At 42.5% G+C, this 21,257-nt stretch overlaps 1 non-coding gene across 1 annotated transcript; it reads left to right on the top strand.

The window, feature by feature from the left end:
- The first annotated feature begins 2,596 nt into the window (after nt 1-2,596).
- On the top strand, nt 2,597-2,669 carry TRNAA-CGC (transfer RNA alanine (anticodon CGC)). Its single transcript has one exon. It is a non-coding gene; the product is annotated as a tRNA-Ala (tRNA).
- Nucleotides 2,670-21,257: the final 18,588 nt, after the last annotated feature.

Raw genomic sequence — 21,257 nt, 5'->3', positions numbered from 1 at the left:
TCCTCTTACTCTTTCTTTTTAGTTGCATCATATCATTAGCTAGCTCCATGTCTAGGCGTGTCCTTTTGTACTAAAACACGGCTCTAAGCGCCTTCTATCAAACCGTTTGGTAGAATTTCTCAGCAGGAGCCGGAGCAGTACCAAACAGGGTCCTTAGAAGGACCATTCTGCTCAATTTGCTTCCGCTCAGCCAGGATATGACGCAGTCTTTATCCGGCAACGAAACAAACCCTTAGTGTTCATATCCTCTGTACGAAATGGAGGAGGCTGCCAAGTGGCATTACGAAAGCATTATCCAGTATGTGTTGGGAGAAAAAAGGATGACAAACCGATAAATAAATCTGTAAAATTATGTAACTTTTTTAAAATATAATCTATACAACTTTTGCATGCAAAAGGTATAAAAATGACCTAATTATATATGCTTTTTATTAAACACTAAATGCAATAATGGCTGTTTTTAACGATATTGAGCACGGTATTTCCGTCTGGATTTTTGTTTGGTATATACAAATGCTCCTTTTCCGGCCCAATGGGTAAGGCACACGTCCCATTTCGACGAGGCTTTTACGAGATTTTTCCCGGAGCACCGCTGTCGCTAAAAGAAGATAAGATTCTATATACGGACGATTTGATAAGCTGGTGATTCTCTCACATCGAGACAGAAAAAGTACAGAATCATATAGAGGACAGGAACAGGAAGAAGAGAAGGGAGATTGGAGAAGAAATGCATGCGGTGACTCATCTAGTGACAGCAATCAGCGCGACAGTAACATTGGCTGCCTGGAATCAGATTATTAGGCGAAGTTCCTGTCCAGGAGGAATGCAGTTAGCCGAAAGCTGTTCTCTCTCTCTCTCTCTCTCTCTCTCTCTCTCTCTCTCTCTCTCTCTCTCTCTCGCCTAGTAGGCAGTAGAGTAGTAGATTCGAGCTAGATTAAGGATGCGATAATCAGTGAATAAACTAATAAAGAGGGAATATGTTATGTAGCGTCACCAACAGTAATTTAATTAGGTTTAAAAAAGGGGCTGTGCAGCAGGAGCGTGATGATGCAGGGGTGGGTGGGATAGCTGCAGGCGTCCTGATCCCGAAAATGATATTATTCCGTGTCAGCGTGGTGTGGCCAGAAGCAGTCTCTTCTCGGGATCGATGAAGAAGAAGATATGGGTGGATCCATTGCAACGGTTTGCGCTATGTTTTGTTTTCTTTTTTTTTTATTACTCCCGGGCGAGTCGTTGTCGCCGGTGGTGTGCTTTGCATGGCCGCACAGCACGCGCGCTGCGAAAGGGGAAAAAAGAAAAGGAGTGACACGATGGCGAGTCCATAGTGATCGCCGGCCGGTTTGCGTTTGCTGCCCCTCGCTAGTAACCGTTGATGCGTTTGGCCCGGCCATTGGTTCCCATTCGCCGGCCGGTTTTATGCGGAGCTGCTAGCTTCCATCCCTCTTGGGTTTTGTGCTTGTGCGCGCTTGAACCTGACGGTTTCATCAACGCATCGTGCTCGTGCGTCCCTGACGCGATCGACGTTCTCCAGTCCATGTCTTGCCGCGCGCCTTTTCTGGGCCCTTCCGCGGAAAACTATGTCCATAGGCGGAACCGTACCATTACCAAAGGCATCGGTTTACCGCGGAAAACTATAGTTTGCTGGGCACGGTGCGCCCTGGCCTCACTCGGCAACATATCCATGGAGCATTCCATTCGTCGACCGAAACAATAAATAATACGAAGATATCGTCGAACAAAATAATGAGGCCAAAGCCCAAATGACTGTATACCTGACACTGCAACGTACCGTACGTCACAGGATTCAAACCCCTTCCAGGCTTGGACCGCCGCTTTCTCCTCTGCTCTACACCCCGTTCGTTTACGCTGAAATTTAATTTATGCTGATGCTTATGTCGAGATGTTGCGAGAAAAAAATATTATTCGGTGGCTGAAAAGTAGAACTGAATAAACTAAGCGAACTGCTGTTCCTAGTTTCTGAGCGACGCATCTCAATGCCAGCCAGTCACTCAAACGGTGCAGCCATGGCCCATGGGCCCATGGGCATTACGGCGCTCTACCTCAGCATCTCGCATGGTCGCACGCAAGCACTTCCACTCCCGTTCGCCTCCTACCAAGGGCCGCCCCCCACCTTTACCACTAGTACTACGTACTGACTGAACTGAATAATCATGCAGTATCTATCATCCTCTGGTCTTCAACTGATATACTTACTTTTAAAGTGGTGCACTCTATGTCCACTTTAAGTCCAGCTATGGACCTAAATTCACACTTTAAATCAACTACTTTAAAAGTTGAATTAAGAACTAATCTAATAGACCCGGATGATAATAATATGGAAAAGTTTAGGAAAACATTTCGCTCTATTAATACAGAACACGTATTCTCAATTCGATCATGGAGAAGACCGCCACTCATGGTAGGCCTCGCCCCTGACGGTACCTACCAGGCCTTTTGCACCTTCTGTCTCGTTCTCCACAGAGAAGCGATCGAAGCAGCACAATGAGTGGATCTTTACTGCAGTCCACATTGCCGACAAGATGCCTGCTCAAGTTCATTCCTTGAAAAATGTTGTCTAAGAAGCTCAAACCAATTTGGGGACGTAGCTCATATGGTAGAGCGCTCGCTTCGCATGCGAGAGGCACGGGGTTCGATTCCCCGCGTCTCCAATCCTTTGGACCGTTTTGATTTTTTTTTTTTTGCAGCTATGTGTCCATTTATCTATCATCACCTTCAATTTTCCGTCCCTCCTTTAAATCTTCTTTCCACTCTCCTCATTATTGGAAAATGATCGTACAAGATAGATTTTGATCCTTAGTTACTCTTAGGATATATTAATGTTTGGAAAAGGATCGAAATCATCTCTTTTGTATATATTTTGAATCCAAATTTGTCGGTACAAGTTTATGTCCAAAATTTATATATAATTTGGTTAATTGTTGGTCAGAGTTTATAAAATTTGATTTTATGCTGTATACAATACGCTTATCATTTTGAGACAAGTCTTTTTCTCCTGTTTCATACACTGGGTAGTCATCTCAACTCCAATTTTGCCAAACTACTATTGTGATTTGATGTACTCACATGTGCTTTTCAATTGCTGGCATTTCCTGCCATGGCAAAAGTAGCAAACACTGGTGTGCTACAGTGTTGGCCGCTAAAAAGTTGCTCCGCTATAAGAGCAACCACGATATGCTTTGGTGTCCATAAGTGCAGTCCATAGGACTAAAATATTACCTATCAGCTACCTGAAATATTATAGAACATGTCAATAAAGTGGTCTATAGTAAAAGCTATTATAGAACCTGTCAATAAAGTGGTCTATAATAAAAGCTATCCATAAGCTTATGAACTACCCATAAGCAATAAAAAATATTATTGTTTTCCACTCCTCTCTCTTTTGTTGGCTGGAACGGTGGAAAGAAGGTTATTATATTTCTAATGGAACCCTCCTTATATACTACTTGTTGGCTGAACATTGTGAGAATGTAAGAATAACTATGGACTGGTTATGTGGGTCCCATGTATATGGACTACTTGGTTCATATATATTGTGGTTGCTCTAAGCAGAGGGGGGCAGAGAGAGAACACCTTTAGCTTGTGAGGGTTCCTTTGGATACAACCATTCTTCATGGGGGATTGAGACCTTGTTTGGATACCCTCGTATCTAATTTGCACATATGTTGAGATGTATTCGGGGTAGAACATAAACTAACTTGTATCCAAATTCACTTGAATACATATGAATTGAGATGAATTCGAGAGTAAGGGAGGAAACATCCCTCCTTGATCTCCTCTAATCGTTCCGAGGAACAACAGATTCAAAGGAGCCCGGAATTATATATAGATTCATCTTCCAAGGAGGATCTACGCGCAGAGAGCGCCTTCGCCACTATACTTGCAAATAGCCAGGCTACTTTGTGTCCAGGGGTGCCGATGGTGCCACATGGGCAAATCCAAGCTTTGGGTGTTCACATGTAAAATAATAAAACAAACCTAATTAAATATGCTGAACTAGGTAAAATAGAATTCTCCATTCTTTTCATCTCTTCATATATGGGATCAACAAAAAATAGAATTCTTCATGCTCAACCTTGCATAGAGAATTGCATTTTTCATGCCTAGGAAAAAACATGCTAAACCAGGTATCAAGCTCTCTTAATCTATTTAGCAAAATAACACACCACACAGACATTTTCATCTATTGAGGCTCGGAATTTCCTATCAAGGGGTCTCTGTGTCGGAATTTTCGATGTGGTCAGAGTTTCTGAGACCTAGGTATTATTTGAGCTAACCGTGGCTGTCAGGTTATACCATATTAGTCCGGTATGAGCTGTGTCAATCCAACCGCTTTTAACAGCTAGTTTTTGAGTGAAGAGGTTTTTACACCCCTAAGCACTCTCTTTTGAGGGTTGGTGATTCTGGTGCTTTCCATAGACTTTTTATTGACTTGTGAGACACTCCCCACACCTATATATCTTGTGAGATTGCACAATTAGGGCCTCTTTGGCACGACTTATGTCGGCTTCGGCTTCATCTATTTTGCGCAAATCGAGGCAATGTAGCGTGAAGCCGTTTTGTAAGCCGGGGTTAAAATGAACTAGAAGCCGGAAAAAGCCAGTTTTTCTGGTTTCACCGGCTTTGGCTTCACTGGTGAAGCCGTTTTGGATGAGCCGTGCCAAAGGGGGCTTTAGTAAAGATCCAAGTAGTGGGTTGAGTGAGATTCAAAATTGTGAGCAATAGAGAGCAAGCCAAAGAATGCCATTTTTTTGTTTAATCGGCTGTTAATCGCATTTAAACGGTCATTTTGGCCATTTAAATTGTCGTTCAGTCCGAATAATAGCTAAACGATAGGTGATCGATTATTTTAAGGAAAATACTAAAAAAGCATATTAACAACATCCAGGCTAAGTTGGAGATTCTGTACCAAGTTGGGCTAAGTTGGAAATATATATGATAAAAATTTCATTTGAAAAATATACTAATAGTATTAATATACTTGGATAAAGTATAATGCATCAAACAAATAAACACATAGAATTTCTAGACACTCGAAAACTTTTACAATGTTGTATTGAAGTAAGAGCATCCCAAACTTTCGGAACAAAAATTCAAAAGTCTCTGAATAAAAAGCATGTGACCACAGAAACATAGAGATCTTGAGCCCCGCATTCATGAAAAAAAGATCGACCATCTAACATTTACTCCGAGCGAACGACCGCCATATTGGATTTGCGCAATCCACAAAACATGCAAATATCTCCAAGAGGTTTCAAAACTCACTTGCAATCCTGATTTTATGGCAAGATTGGGAAAAACACTCTCCAACAACTCTTGATCTTTTCGCCCTTGAAAAAAAATCCACCCACTCGTGTGGAATAGACGTGCGCGTATCGATCAATCGGCCAATCTGGAGGTGGAAGGACATGGGGAAAGAATAAGAGCAAGGACAAGATTCCCAATGCAAATATACAAGAGAGAAAGAAAGTATAAAAGTGGTTAGAATGATTTTGAAAAACTCTAGGATTCCTTATGCCAAATGGTCTTCTACCTCTTAAAAGCAAGATTTTAGAAACGGTTAGAGGAAGCCAACAAATGTGCTCCTAACTTCTTTAGCCACTTCAAATAAGAATATTATAGAAAACAATTTTACTCAAATGGCTCTTCAAAAATGCGCACAAGATATAGAAAATCTCTTGGAGGGTATAAGAATATAGAAAACAATTTTACTCAAATGACTCTTCAAATAATAATTTAGAGAGTAAATATTAGAAAGATTTTTGGAGATGCTCGGGTCTACGTGTCCTATAGCTTTTAGGTAGCAATTTGTTCCACGTGGAGTCGTGGACACAGGAAATGAGTTCAGCTGAATCGGAAACGAAATGAACAACCTACTCTGCGTCTGAATTAATCTCGGTTAGAGGCTTATTAGAGCTGTAACGACATCATTGCAAATTAGTCGCGTGCATTGTACGTATCAACGTATGGCTGCTGACTCTGTTACGACTTCCATTTCGGACACGCTTGGGATCGGAGCAGCCCCCGCTTGTGCATCTGCAGCATCTCGTTACGATAAATAGTGGGAGCACCTTCCCGTCGCCTCATCGTCCTGTCCTGCCCTTTTCCACCTCTCTGATCTCCATCTCTTAGGGTTTAGGCGCCCAGTGTTCTCTACCAAGACCAAGAGCGAGCTTGCTAGCTTCTTGTGCGGCGATCTCCACCATGTGCACCGTAGCTCCTTTCGTCCTTCCCACCCTCGCCGGCGCAGACATGATGAAGAGGACGACGATGGCCACGCACGCAGAGGTCGCTCCTGCCGCGCTGCGCTGGTGCGACTATGGCGTGGACGATGACGCCGACATCAACGCGTTGCTTCGGGACATATACGCCGTCGTGCGCCCTCGCACCCCCGCCGCCGCGGACCTGCCGATGCCGCCCCCGGAGTTTCTTGCGCGGTCTCGGCGACACAACTATCACTATGACTACGAGGACAGCGACTTCCAGGTCATCCTCCGCGGTATTCGGAGCGTTCGCATCCCGGCCACCGGCTTTGCTTCGATGCCCGTGGATGCTTCTGACGCCTCACCAAGGACGCCAGCAGCAGCGGTGGTGCTTGCAGCGCCGCTCAGCTACGGCGACGATGCCAGCGAGGGAAACGACGCGGTCACCATCAAGACGTCTCCAAAGAAGCAGCAGTCGCCGCAGTACGACTACGACACCGACATCGACGCCATGTTCTGGACCATGGAGACAGAGGCCATGGAACGTCCCTCGCCAGACTACCTCAGCGATCGACAGGGAGGGGAGATGATGATGATGGACCGCGCCGACCTCATCGACAAGATGCATCGCTTCTCGACACACTACGACCTCGCCCCGGGAGCGTTCCACCGCGCAGTCTCCTTCGTCGACCGGTTCCTGTCGGCCAAGAAGATCAACCGCGACGAGCGCCAGAATTGCCTCCTCGGCGCCGCAGCCGTCTTCGCGGCGGCCAAGTACGAGGACAGGAACACCGTGCTGAAGATCAACTCCGACCACGTCGCCATGTACGCTGGGTGCACCCGAAGCGAGGCTGTCGACCAGGAGCGCGAGCTGGTTGCCGTGCTCGGCTACCGCCTGAGCGGACCCACGGCCTACACGTTCGTCGAGCACTTCATGAGGCACAACCAGGAGGAGGAGGTGGTCAGGACCCTGGCGCATCACCTGGCCGACATGGCGTTGCTGGACTACAGGTGTGTGGCGTTCCTGCCATCCGCCGTGGCCGCGTCGGCGATCTTGCTGGCGAGGACGGCCCTGTACTATTCGACGGCGGTGCTGGTGGATGCAGGCTATACGCTCGAGGAGCTCAGCGACTGCATACAGGCGATATACGACATGCATGAGAACCTGTGGGTGTGGCCAGGCTGCGCCCAGATGATGCTACACTGGGATAGCACTGCTCAGTTCCGCTATTTCTTGCCTCCCCTGTCAATGTTGATTGCCATGCATTGACTGACCTGTACAAACACGCTGCTGCTGCTGCTAATAGATGGTACAAACCTTTTTCGGCTAGACCCTGTCTGGGTAGCACTATCAGCTACTCTAGGAGTGTTCTGATCTGATCTTTTTATAGTACTATCTAATTAAGGCAATGGATCGTTAATGGATCTCAGTTTTTTGTAGTATTTGTTTGTTTCAGTTTGTAATGTTCATATGTACATGTGCATGCATCTGAATGGATTATTGGAACTCGTTTTAAAATCATGGTGTCTTTGTTACTTGCAAGTTATTGTGATATTTACTAGTTGATTTGGTCTGATTTGTTAATTCCTGGATTCAAGGTGATTGCTAGACGTCAGCAGGTACTGTAGGTGTATTCTTCCATTCTTTTTCCAAAGTCTTTCTTGATGGACGGAAATCGGTCCTCCGTTATCCGTCAACTAGGAAGAGTGCACTAGAACGTAGATGGGGGGAAGGATGCACCCCATAGTAGATGGTTAAACCTTTTCAGGGAATTGTTAGTCCATCCGATCATGCATCTTGCAAAGGTCCAGAGTGATTTTCATATCACACCTTTTATTTTTTTAGATAAAGGATAAAATATCCGGCTTCATCTATCCAATGATAGAATCAGGCTAATTATTACAAACTCCAGACGCGTTCACAAAGTACGGCTTCATCTATCACACCTTTTATATGTCATGATTATTTTCTTTTTATTTTCCTATAAGATTCAAATGAGTTTTATACCACATGATTTTGCAAGCTACATTGATCTCATAGAAGATTTGATCAATGTGACATGTTATGAAACGATGCCTCTCTAATTGACGTCTTTTCCTAGAGATGATCTCATCCATTGATTCAAAGATTGCGATTAGGATTGGACGAATATTTTGTCACCAAACGGGCATGCCCTTTGAGCATGCAGTTGTGAACGGTTGCCACCTATTCGGAGAGGGTGTCTTGCGAATAGATGCCTGTCCAAGACAACTAGTCAGTTGTATATATATACATATCCAAGAGATCAATGAGAATGTTTAGTTATTCCCAAAAAAAATGAGAATGTTTAGTTCTTCCAATCCTTTGTTCAGTTTACATTTTCATTACTAACAACTCATTTCTAAACCCTTAGTGCAAACAGTAGTTTCTTTTAACACAACAGTACAAAGTTAATATATAAGTTTTAAGTAACTACATTTAGATATCTTGAAGTAACCAAAATCCTCTGTTCAAGCAACGCCAGGACAACGTTATGCAATACAGTTTCAAAAAGAAATTAGACCACAATTTTGCAACTCCAAGCCCTCTTCCACCTCTTCCATTTCATTGTTTCAAGTTTTAACATAGATCCAGCAGCTCATGACATTGCATCTTTTATAAGTGACGGTATCTACATGAACCTGCTCGACTACACTCTTCCAAATCCTGCTGCAAATCATGCAAGGCGTGAGCGCGGCAGGGCAACGTGTGCCGGGGCTCAAAAGAACAATGGACGCTGCACATATTGTATCATTTACAAGGCTACTACTTACATCGATACAACTGGGATTAGATTTTACAGGTTACACTAGTGCGGTCAGAACCAGGAATCACATGCCAATGGCTCGCTCAGCTTCTCCATCCTTTTCACTTGCCACTTCATCTCCCGACACCTCTAGGCGTAGATCGTAAATACTTAGCTTAGGTAGAATGATTTGCTGATGTACCTTAGTAAATCGTGTCGCGGCCGAGGCATCGGTGACGTAGTAGCCACAACCGGTCGGAGTAGAGGTAGCCGTGACGCACCCGCTAGGTCGTCGTAGGTAGCAGCAGTGCAGGCGCGGTGCTGTGGCGGCGGCGAAGACGATGGCGCTTTCCGTCGCTCACAGCGCCTCTCTCGATCGGTCTAGGGTTAGGAACTTTGGGGTGGGGCTGGCGGCTACCGGTGACCTCATATCTTGTGCCCCAGCCCCCACCGTCCTTTTATGGCTCTGCGCGACGGGGGGCCATCAGTCAGGAGAACCGGCTGAACGCCCCCGATCAGGGCGCGGATCAAGGGCTCAATTGGTTGTTGGGCCAACTGGTGGAGATCATCCTAACATTCTCCTCCTTGATCTCACCTTATGACTTAAACTCAACTTACTTTATCTTTTTTCATTCACCACAGATCAGTGCATAGAGCGTGCCTCATCGTCACGATCAGTTGCCATTAGATTAAACATCTACAATGCACATCTCTGTTTTGAAACAGATTCTCAACTAGGCCCTTAGTATCCAGAAATCATAGGCTTTCTCATAAACCCATGCCGACTATGTGTTATCTGAACGCACTAGGTGGTTAGTCTTTAGTAAGCGGATTCACAAGTACTTGCTTGGTACTCATATGCTCAATGCTTTCAAAATGATTCTAGATTTTCTCCTTTACAACATATAACTTAATGTAAGTGTGTTTGGCAGCACACTTAACCTGTTGTCTTAGGAGTTAACAACTTTAAATGATTATTGCTGTTGACTACCATTATTAAATCCGGGTACATATTCCCTTAATCACTTTTCCTATTCCTGAGGCCTCATGACAAGCTATACTATGGTACGCATCATTGATGACACCATAACTATTTCATTGGAGCTTTTTTCACAGTAATACTCCAACTGCGAGTGTTAGCAACTACTGTGGATTTCACTACACATCTCGCCAAAACTTAACATTTGTACCCATAACTATTTGAGAGTACTTGTTCTTTCTTACTCAGCATGAGGCCTATGATACTTTGCAAAAATTGCAAGACATTCTTAACTCCATTCCAGTAATCTATATCTGGACTGGACTTCTACCAAAATATCCCGGATACGTAAGCTACGTCAGGGTAAGTTCTTACTTGTACATTCATTAAGCTTCCAACAGCTGAAGCATATGGAACCATGTTTATTTGATCGATCTCATATCGGTTCCTGGAACACTAAAAGTTTACTCGCATGCATACTTTATTTCTTTAGAATCTTTTCTAAGTATGCCTTTGCGATAGTCCTAATACCCCCTTTAATCTATCTCGGTGAATTTCAATTTTTAGAACCAATGACGCTTCACCAAGATCATTCATATTGAAACTTGAGGACAAGAACTTCTTCTTCTTCAATGACAGATTAACATCACCACTAGTGAGTAGGATGTCATCTATACATAGGATGTGGAAAGTGAATTTTCCATTCTTGAAATTCGCATAAACGCTACTGTCCTTCTCATTTTCTTTAAAACCCAAACTTTCTTATCGTTTCATCAACTTCAAATACTACTGTCTAGAGACTTGTTTTAACCCATAAATGGATTTTTACAGGCGGCATCCCATACGTTCTTTTTCTTCCACGACAAAACCTTTGGGTTGTGCCATATAAACGTTTTCATACAAATCCTCATTGAGGAATGCCGTCTTTACATCCATCTGATGTAACTCTAAATCGTAATGTGTCAATAACACCATTATGATTCTAAAAGAATCCTTGCATAAGACTAGAGAGAAAACTCTCATCGCTTTGCATAAAGCCTTTTGCTACAAGTCATGCTTTATATCTTTACACATTCCCTTTGGAGTCACATTTTGTCTTGTAGACCCTTTTACAACCTACTGTTTTGGCTTCATTAGAAATTTCTTCGAAGTCCCAAACATCGTTGGTATTCATCGAATTCATTTTAACTTCCATAGCTTCTTGCCATTTAGACGAGTAAACGCTTCTCATGGCTTTTTCAAATGAGGTGGGATCACCCTCTATTTGAATTTCTTCACTAACATAGACTTCATAGTCATCAGAAAAAACTAGTTTACTAATTTTTTGAGACCTTGTGGGGCCTCAGCTACTGGCACTTTCATATGGGGCTGTTGTTGCTCTTCATTGCCAAGAGGTAATAGATTCTACAGGCTCCTATATTTCAAGATCCTTGTTTGCATTATTCATCTTCTTCAAAGAGCCAACAACAGGTGTTGTATAAGTTATACAACATCAACAGTTATTGAGAAATTTGTTGTTTTTGAATCACTAAAGTGGGCACACAGTCTCGCTTCTCTTCAAGTCATAGATCTCTACATACCATGCTCCCCCAGATCATCCCATCTTCTAAAAAAGATAGTGTACCTTCAAATTTCTTGTTTGGGTTTAATTTGTTAAAGCCTCATATGGCGCTTTAAGCGCCGCCTTTATATCTTTGAGGCAGACTACGCTATCTTCCTATCGGAACTTTAAAAAGTCCAGAAATTTAGCTATTTCTCCGCTTAGCGGTATCATTATTATGACTATTGTACTCCTCCAACGGTCACATTCATCTTAATTAATTTTTATCTTACTCTTAATGAAGAGTATCTTTCTTAATTGATCTTACTATTCTCCCCCTCGAAATATGGCATAATGATAAACTTTACTACCATAATTTCAAGAACTATTCAGAAAAACTGTGACCGAGGAGACACTTATTACTTACTTCATTCACATGATTACGTCATGCAAACAAAATTATTTCTTGATCTGTATAGGAGTACACTTTCTTCATTCCACTTCAAGAACTCATCGAGGTTTTTTATTAACTATACTTTTGCAAGTCACGCTTGCATCTTTTTTTTGTCTTTTGATTAGTATTGACCATGACGGTGCATTTCTATTGTGCCATGGTTAATACTAGGATAGCATAAGAGCTACCCAAACTTCTCTCGCTATGCGGGATACAGAAACATATGAGTCATCACAAAACTTCTCCCGCCATGCAGGATTGACTAGCATAAGTACTATGCCAAACTTCTCCCCATGCGGGATACATCTATACGAAAACTTAGTCATAACGACTAAAACATTCACTTATACTTCATTTTTTAATTAAATCTTCCCGTTGGTTCTAATTTAAACAGAAAATTAGTAAGCTAACAAAAAGTTGTCCTGAACTGGCTTGACTCAAGCCTTTTCATTCACATACCCTAGCATTGTAGCCCATTGGCATGCAGCCGAGTGATCTTGTCGGTGAAAAAATAAAACATACAAGATGCTTCTGTATCAATTCTACATCACCGTTGGGCAGAAAATAGAATTAATGCATAAAACTGATAAATTAACTTGAAAGACATATAACTACTCTTTAAAATTAAATTCTCCTATTGATTCGAATTTAATTAGAAGATAATCAACATCATTACAGCAGAAACACGATAATAAAATACATTCTATTGGTTCAGGAGCATTTCTTGGTCTTTATCTACTCTCCGAAAAATTGACCACGTTGGTGTAAATTTTTTAGAGATTTAAACTTCAAACTTAAACTCATTATAATATTGTTATCATCAACGTTGGTCACAAGATAACAATACCATAATTTATCATTAAACAAATCGGACTACTCATCTAATTTAAATTTTCCCGTTGGTTCCAATTTAATTAGAGAATAAACATAATCATAATTTACTAAAAGTAACTGCTCTTCAAATTAAATTCTCCTGTTGGTTCAAATTTAATTATAAGATTATAAACATTAAACTTTGCAGCGGAAACATGAAAAAATAATTTATCTACTTTTCAGAAGTATTTTACTGTACTCATCTACTCTCTAAAAAAATTATTTCATTGGTTCAAATTTTGACAGAGATTTAACATCAAAACTTGACAAAATTCATCAAAACTGCTTCTAAAAATATAAAACAAATGCTTTGCTACAGTTCTATGCTTTCAGTGAAAATTAGCCCAGCGGCCCATCCGCCAGCGCGACCGTGCGCGCACGACCCAACGTGCTTGTAGGATCTCTGGTTGGCCTAGAGGGAGTTTGAATAGGCCTATCAAAAACAAACCCTCAAACTTTAATCAAATTCACCCTACGGCACTGCCGCTCTAGAGATCGGCGGCACTGCCGAACCAGAATAGTGGCACTGCCGCACCTGCAGACAACTTCGAGTCATAGTTCAAAATCAGTGAAAGGAAACTTTGAGTCATAGTTCCAAATTTCTCATCCTACTGCAGGTATGATAGTCACAGATCAAGAGCTAGAAGCTGTAGGAACACCTCACACAAGTAGATCGACTAGAAACCCGAGAAATCACCTCAACCAACAATATGAAATGCAAGTAATATAAATCAAGCACAAGTGACACAATGATTTATCCTGTGGTTCAGCTCGCCACTAAGGCTTGCCTACCTCCATGTTGTTGAGGTTAGCCACTAAGGCTTAGGGCTTTTCAACCCTTCCTCGTTCTCAAGTCAAGAGACCTAACTCTTAGGATGAGGGATGAGTTTATTAGCTTCAAGAGATGGTTACAAATCTCCCGAGGCTACCCCACAAGTGAGCAAGCACCATGGGCGACGCTCTAGCCGGCTAGGAGCCAAGCTCCAAGAGTAACAAACACAACCATCGGCCAAAACGTGAACCAAGTGCTCTTTTGAGTTGGAGAATCAATGGAGCTGCTCTCTAATCGAGTTTTGGACCCTTTTCTCTCAAGGATTGATGGGGAAATCAATGGATTTGCTTGAGGGCTTAAGGTCAACAATGGAGAGAGAGAGAGAGAGAGAGGCTCCTTTCTATTTTGGACGAGCTGGAGTGAGGAAGAAGAGGTAGAGAGCCATTGGGGAGGAAGGGGAAGGGTATAAATACCCCTAGCCTTCAACGGTCACTTAAGTCGCGGCAGTGCCGTGGCTCAAGTGCGGCAGTGCCGCACCACGCAAGACAACAAGGGTAAGAGTGAAGTGTAGATTGTCTTGGCTATGAATCTGAGGATACATGTGTATGTTTGAGCACTTAATAGCACATATTAGCTTAAGCATTGTGTCCCCCCTTTATAGTATGGCTTTTCCTATACTCAAATTCAAAATATAAAAGAATTTAAACCTCCTTTGAGTTTGAAGCCATCAACATTTGCAATTAGGGGCTCCTTCGTTTTGTGTAGCATCCTCGAATATAAATTTTCTACTTGTCATCTCGATAAATCTCATTAGTTCTCTAATTGCGTGGTCATTATCACCAAAACCCACAATGAGGTCTTGATTGCACTTTAAATCTCTCCCTTTTTGGTGATTGATGACAACCCAATTAGAGCTTATAAAAGATATAAAATAAATTCTGAGATTTTTGAGCCATGGGTGTAGAGCCTCCTCCTAAATGTGTGAATAGAGAATTGAATTCTCAAATTGGCATAAGAAGCCAAGATTCACATTTTAGTGAAAGTGATGGGGCTCCTCATACATCCATGCTCCTATGGGGTGCTGCCTACTGTGTTAGGTATGTAAAACATGATGCGAATAATAGTTTATGCACAACATGTTTTGCTGTTATAGCTGGGTGCGGCACTGCCATACCAGAGTGCGGCATTGCCGCACTTGCTGTAACAGCATAAATCAGAACAGACACCACACATCATGTGATATATATAAAGATATACATTCTAGCACAATTGTATCACATGCGACAACATAGATTAATATATGTACATATCCTACACATATATAAAGTACTTAAGTAGCATTATTACATAAATAGAGTTTCTAATGGACTCTCAAACTCTCACCTAACGAAGACCACTCTAAATGGATACGAACATGACTCTAGCTGCAACAACCTCCTCTCCATGGCGTCGAAAAAGTTGTTGACCCCTCTAATTTTCTCTCCCTTTGGCATAAAACACCAAAAAGAGAAGAAAAGAAGAAAGACCAACACTCACTCCTCATCCTCTTGGATGGTGTCCCAAAAGATATCATCCCCACTAACAGCTCCACTAGCACCTGCAATGTCCTCCTCTCCATCATCATCATCATCGTCGTGTCGTCGGAGGAAGAAGAAGACACCTCCGCCCTCCCTTGGCGATGAGTGGTCAAAGTGTGGCGCTAACACCTGGTGCTCCTCCTCATGCACTACAAGGTGGTCCTCAAACTTATGTGAGGATCAAGCTCTGGCTGCTCCTGCTCCTCTTGCTCCTCCTCCTCATCCTCTGAATCTATCTTAGAAAGACTGGGAGGTCATCAAACCTTGGCGGTGACTGAACTAGAGAAAGAGGTGGCAGCCCTGCACGCTCTCTAGCCTCCCAGTTGGCTTCATGGTTCTCCAACCAGTCCTGATATGCGGTCCTCGCTGCATAGGTGCGAGTGGTGAAAATGGCCTTAATCTATCTCCTAAACTTCTCCATCTTCTTTTCCTTGCGAGGCCTAGATCGGGATGACTCAGGCACGTCCTCAACTGATGGAGAGCGTCTCACTACTCTGCTAGCACCTGCCCCTTGGGTCTTCTCAATTTTGTAGACGGTGTGAAGACCATCTTTCTCAAATCTATAGCTAGAGACTCGCTCAATCATAAACATAAGATAGGGGGCATAGGGTATCCCCTTTCTCCCATCCTCCATGGCATTCCTCAGCTCACGCCACATGAAGTGAGGGACATTAAACCTATCACCTCTAGGAGCAAATCTAGCAAGCATATTCCTCACATATCCACTAAGATCAGAAGCTGCTCCATCCTTGGGATTGATAGTGCGCCTAATCAAATTATTCAGAATGTAATAATAGCTCTTCAGGACACTGACCTTTCCATCTGCACTTCTTCTGTCAATCCACATATATGCAATTTCATGGATCTCAGCTCTAGCCTCATCATGAATGTAAGTGAAGCCCCGCTCCTCCTCTCCAAAACCAAGGATCCGGCTGAAAGTCACAAAATCAACTCTATAATACCATCCCTCATTCATCTAGTGAATCTCATCAGTGTAGATACTATAGAAGAAAGTGGCATGGAACTAGGCTACCACTTCCTCATTCCAATTATATCTAAAGCTCATAATATCAGTGAGGACAAACAACTCACAAGCCTTGATCACCTTATTGAATTCTGGCTCATTCTTTGCCTTCATCTCCTCCCAATCAACATACTCCATCTTGACAACTTTGGATTTCTTGGAGTTGAAGTTCACAGATGCATAGAAGTTGGAATGAAACTCATTCCAAAACCTGTAGTCTATCTTCAAATCCTTTGACTGCTCATAGGGATTGTTCTCATGTGCTTCCTCCACCATCTTTCGCTTTCCCGCATAGTTGAGCATGGGATGAGCACGTGTATCAATAGGACGCCTCATGACTACATCCTTAGAATACTCTCTGATGTAGCTTGTGTCAAACTCCTCAAGATGAGGTGGAGTTTTTGGGCAAGTACATGGAGGAATGGTGCGGCCAGCCCTCTCTAGGTTCTCCTCATCCTAGATCATCTGATCTCTCCCCTCTGTCTCTGGTAACATCTCTGCCTGCTTCCCCTGTGGTCCTACCATGACTACAATGAGGCATCTGCTTATCCTAAGGCTTGGTCATCTTCCTCTTCCCTCTCCGATCATCATCACCTCCAGAGGACATCTATGCAAACAAATATAGGTCCAAATAAGAAACTGTACATAAGGGGTATAAAAGAAGACTTGTAAAACACTCTGGATAGATGAGATGATTCAAATCTTAAGTTAGGAAAGCACTTTGAACTAATCAGGTGGTGCGGCACTGCCATACCCTAGGAGCAGCACAGCCACACCTAGTGCTTCACCTCTCCCACTATTCAATTCTTCTCAACTATTTAGACTATTTCTCAAACATTCTCCTAAACCACTAGACAATCTCAGAATGAGTAGACCTAAACAAATACATGGAGTTGTCTACAATGTAGGTAAAGTGGCTACATGTTTAAGATAGAAACAAATCTGGTGCTCAAATCCAACCAAAACAGAGAGTCATCGATGGAACAACATCTGTATTTGCATGTTCAATCTGTTGAGTGCAACACTGATGCACCCAACATGTGGCACTGCCGTAGGTACAGATGAGGTTCAACCCATGAATCTTTGTTTCGATTCAATTCATCCATCAAACTAGTTTCTACCCTAATCAAGTAGTCACTAGAAACTATCTTCCAATAAATATAGAACTCCATGGCATAGATCAGGATTAGGTTAGGGTTTCACCTTGATTCACGTAGATTGAGGAGGAAAGAGATGAATTGTCTTCATCCATGAGCTAGGGCTGCTGCTGATGACGACGTAGAAGAACAGCAGCAGGGCGTGGCATAGCCAGAGGCGGCGGCAACGCTGGACAGAGGCGCAGCGGCAGCTGCATGCACATAAGAGAAGAGGGAGAGGCGTCGACGTCAGTGTCAGGTAAGAGAACAGGGTTACCCTAGGGGCCAGGTGAAATAAGAGGTAAGAAAATGGGCCCGCACAGTAACTGCTATCGTGGGCCGAATTTTAGTTGAAATTCAAATGCGGGACTGCCACAGGGCAGGCACAGCACAGCCGCACTCCCTAGTACAACAAATTTAGCTACTAACTAAATACCTCTCTCTATATATAGGATATGGACACATATCTCAAGCACACTATGATCAGCATCAAATAATCAATATAAATAATGATCATAATGCACTTGTTTCTTATGATAAAACATTTTAAGCACAATATTTATACTTTTGCAATTCATTTCTCCTATCCATGCTAGTTCATCAATCAAGGTGTGCTATAGTTCAAACCATGTTACAAGAATCAAGAATATTTAGCTCACTATGCAAAGCACATAACCTTGACTCATCAAGAGGCTTAGTGAAGATATGGGCTAGTTGTATTTTGGTGCTCACACGATGAATTTCGATATCTCCTTTGGCTTCGTAGTCTCTCAAGAAATGATGTCGAATGTCTATGTGTTTAGTTCTTGAGTGGCTTATGGGATTGTTGGCTAACTTTATGGCACTTTCGTTGTCACACAAGAGTGGGGTTTTTGTGAAGTGACATCCGAAATCTTTAAGGGTTTGCCTCATCCAAAGTAGTTGAGCACAACATGCACTGGCTACAACATACTCGGCCTCGGCGGTGGAAAGGGCTACACAATTTTGCTTTTTAGAACTCCAAGACACTAGGGACCATCCAAGGAATTGACATGTCCCCGAAGTGCTTTTTTGATCTACTTTGCAACTGGCGTAATCGGAATCCGAATACCCAAGTAGATCAAACCTAGAGCCCTTAGGATACCACAAGCCAAGTTTAGGAGTGTGTACTAAATATCTCAAGATTCACTTAACGGCCACTAAGTGACACTCTTTTGGGTTATCTTGAAATCTAGCACACATGCACACACTAAGCATAATATCAGGCCTAGATGCGCATAAATAAAGTAGAGAGCCGATCATGGAGCGATATACCTTAGTATCCATGGTTTTCCCTTCATCATTGAGATCTATTTGTCCATTGGTTGGCATGGGAGTTTTGATAGGCTTGGCATTCTCCATGTCAAACTTCTTGAGCATGTCATGGGTTTACTTCGTTTGGCTAATAAAAGTTCCATCCTTCACTTGCTTGACTTGAAATCCAAGGAAGAACTTCAATTCACCCATCATGGACATCTCAAATCTCTTGATCATGATCCTACTAAATTCCTTACAAAAAGAATGATTAGTATTACCAAATGTTATGTCATCGACATATATTTGGCACACAAATATATCTTTGCCAACTTTGTGAGTGAAAAGGGTAGGATCAACTTTGCCTATTTCAAAGCCTTATTTAAGAAAGAATTACTTAAGGCATTCATACCATACTCTCGGTGCTTGCTTAAGCCCATAGAGTGCCTTTTGGAGTTTGTAGACATGGTTATGAAACTTGGGATCTCCAAAGCCCGGCGGTTGCTCAACATAGACAAGTTCTTGAATAGGGCTGTTGAGAAATGCACTCTTCACATCCATTTGATATAACTTGAAGTTGTGATGAGCGGCATAGGCTAGAAGTATTCGGATTGCTTCAAGCCTTGCCACCGATGCATATATTTCTTCAAAGTCTAAGCCCTCTACTTGAGTGAAACCTTGAGCAACCAACCTTGCATTTTTCCTTGTCACCACTCCATTCTCATCTTGCTTGTTGCGGAAGACCCACTTGGTGCCAATGACATTGGTATTGGGTCGTTCCACCAAAGTCCACACTTGGTTTCTTTTGAAGTTATTGAGCTCTTCTTGCATGGCCATCACCCAATCTGGGTCTCCAAGTGCTTGTTCTACCTTAAGAGGCTCTAAAGAGGAAACAAACGAGTAATATTGACAAAAGTTTGCTAAATGTGAATGAGTTGTTACCCCCTTTTGAAGACTCCCAAGGATGTTGTCAATGGGATGATCCTGTTGTAAGGTTTGCCTTAGCCTTGGATGCTCAATGGCCTCTTGTTCATCTTCTGGATCTTCATCATCATCTTGCTCTAATATGGGTTGTAGGTTTTATCCACGAGCTAGAGTCAAATCAGCTGCTGCTGACTATGTAGGTGAGGCACTACCGCCCTCAAGTGCAGCACTGCCATGCTCTGGAGTTGCAGCAGATGCTTGTTGTAGTGTAGCATCAGGTGCGTCAGCGGAAATAGGTGCAGCAACAACTTGAGGAACCTCCACTTTAGTGACTTCTTCTTCTTGTGGTCTAATATCACCAATAGCCAATTGCTTGATTGCTTCACATGGTAGATCCTCCTTTCCTATAACACTTGAATAAACTTGCTCCACTTGAGAGCCATTAGATTCATCAAATGCCACATCTACTGCAATCTCAACTCTCCCGGAGGTTTTGTTGAAGACACAGTAGGCATGCTCATTTGATCCATAACCAAGAAGAAAACCTTCATCAACTTTAGGTGCAAACTTAGAGATTTTGGGTTTCTTGTTAAGTATGAAACACTTGCACCCAAACATTCTAAAGTAGGACACCTTAGGCTTGTTACCGGTTAGAAGCTCATATGAAGTTTTCTTCAACTTCTTGTGTAGGTAGAGACGGTTGATGGTATGGCAAGCGGTGTTGACGGCGTCACACCAAAAGATGTCTGGCGTCTTGTACTCATCTAGCATTGTTCTTGCCATGTCAATGAGTGTACGGTTCTTCCTCTCTACTACCCCATTTTGTTGAGGGGTGTATGGAGTTCAAAACTCATGCTTGATGCCCTCTTCATCAAGAAACTCCTCAACTAGAGTATTCTTGAATTTGGTCCCATTGTTGCTTCTCACTTTTTTGATGGGAAGACTGAACTCCTTTTGAGCTCTTCTAACAAATATCTTCACCTTCTCTTGAACTTGGCACTTGTCATGCAAGAAAAATACCCAAGTAAAATGGGAATAGTCATCAACAATAACAAGACCACATTTGTTACCCCCGATACTTAGGTAGGTGACCGGTCCAAAGAGATCCATATGTATTAGCTCCAATGGTTGTTTGGTGGTCATGATGCTCTTTGGTGGGTGAGGTGCTCTAACTTGCTTTTCGGCTTGACAAGCGTTACAAATATTATCTTTCTCAAAGTGAACATTTGTTAGTCTAAGGATATGTTCATCTTTTAGAAGTTTGGCCAAGTTCCTCATCCCAACATGGGCTAGTCGGCGATGCCAAAGCCAACCCATGCTAGATTTTGCCACTAAACAAGTCTCAAGCTTACCTTTAGTTTTGTTGAAATCAACTAAGTAAAGCATGTTCTTTAATTGACCCATAAAGACAATAGAGGAATCCTCCCTTCTAAAGACTTCCACACCCTTATCCGAAAAGATACAATTGTAGCCCATCTCACACAATTGAGAAACAAACAACAAATTGTAACTCAACGACAACAACAACAACAACAACATAGCCTTTAAGTCCCAAACAAGTTGGGGTAGGCTAAAATTGTAACTCAACAAATCAACATATAATACATTTGTAATTGAATGCTCAAGGGTTTAGCAACTTTACCAAGACCAATCACATCCCCCTTTGAATTGTCTCCAAAGACAATATTTTCATTTGAGTGCGTCATCGGGGAATATGATG

This window comes from Miscanthus floridulus, chromosome 8 (assembly GCF_019320115.1).
Source record: "Miscanthus floridulus cultivar M001 chromosome 8, ASM1932011v1, whole genome shotgun sequence".
Lineage (NCBI taxonomy): Eukaryota > Viridiplantae > Streptophyta > Magnoliopsida > Poales > Poaceae > Miscanthus > Miscanthus floridulus.
This window is presented reverse-complemented; position numbering and strand designations above follow the sequence as displayed.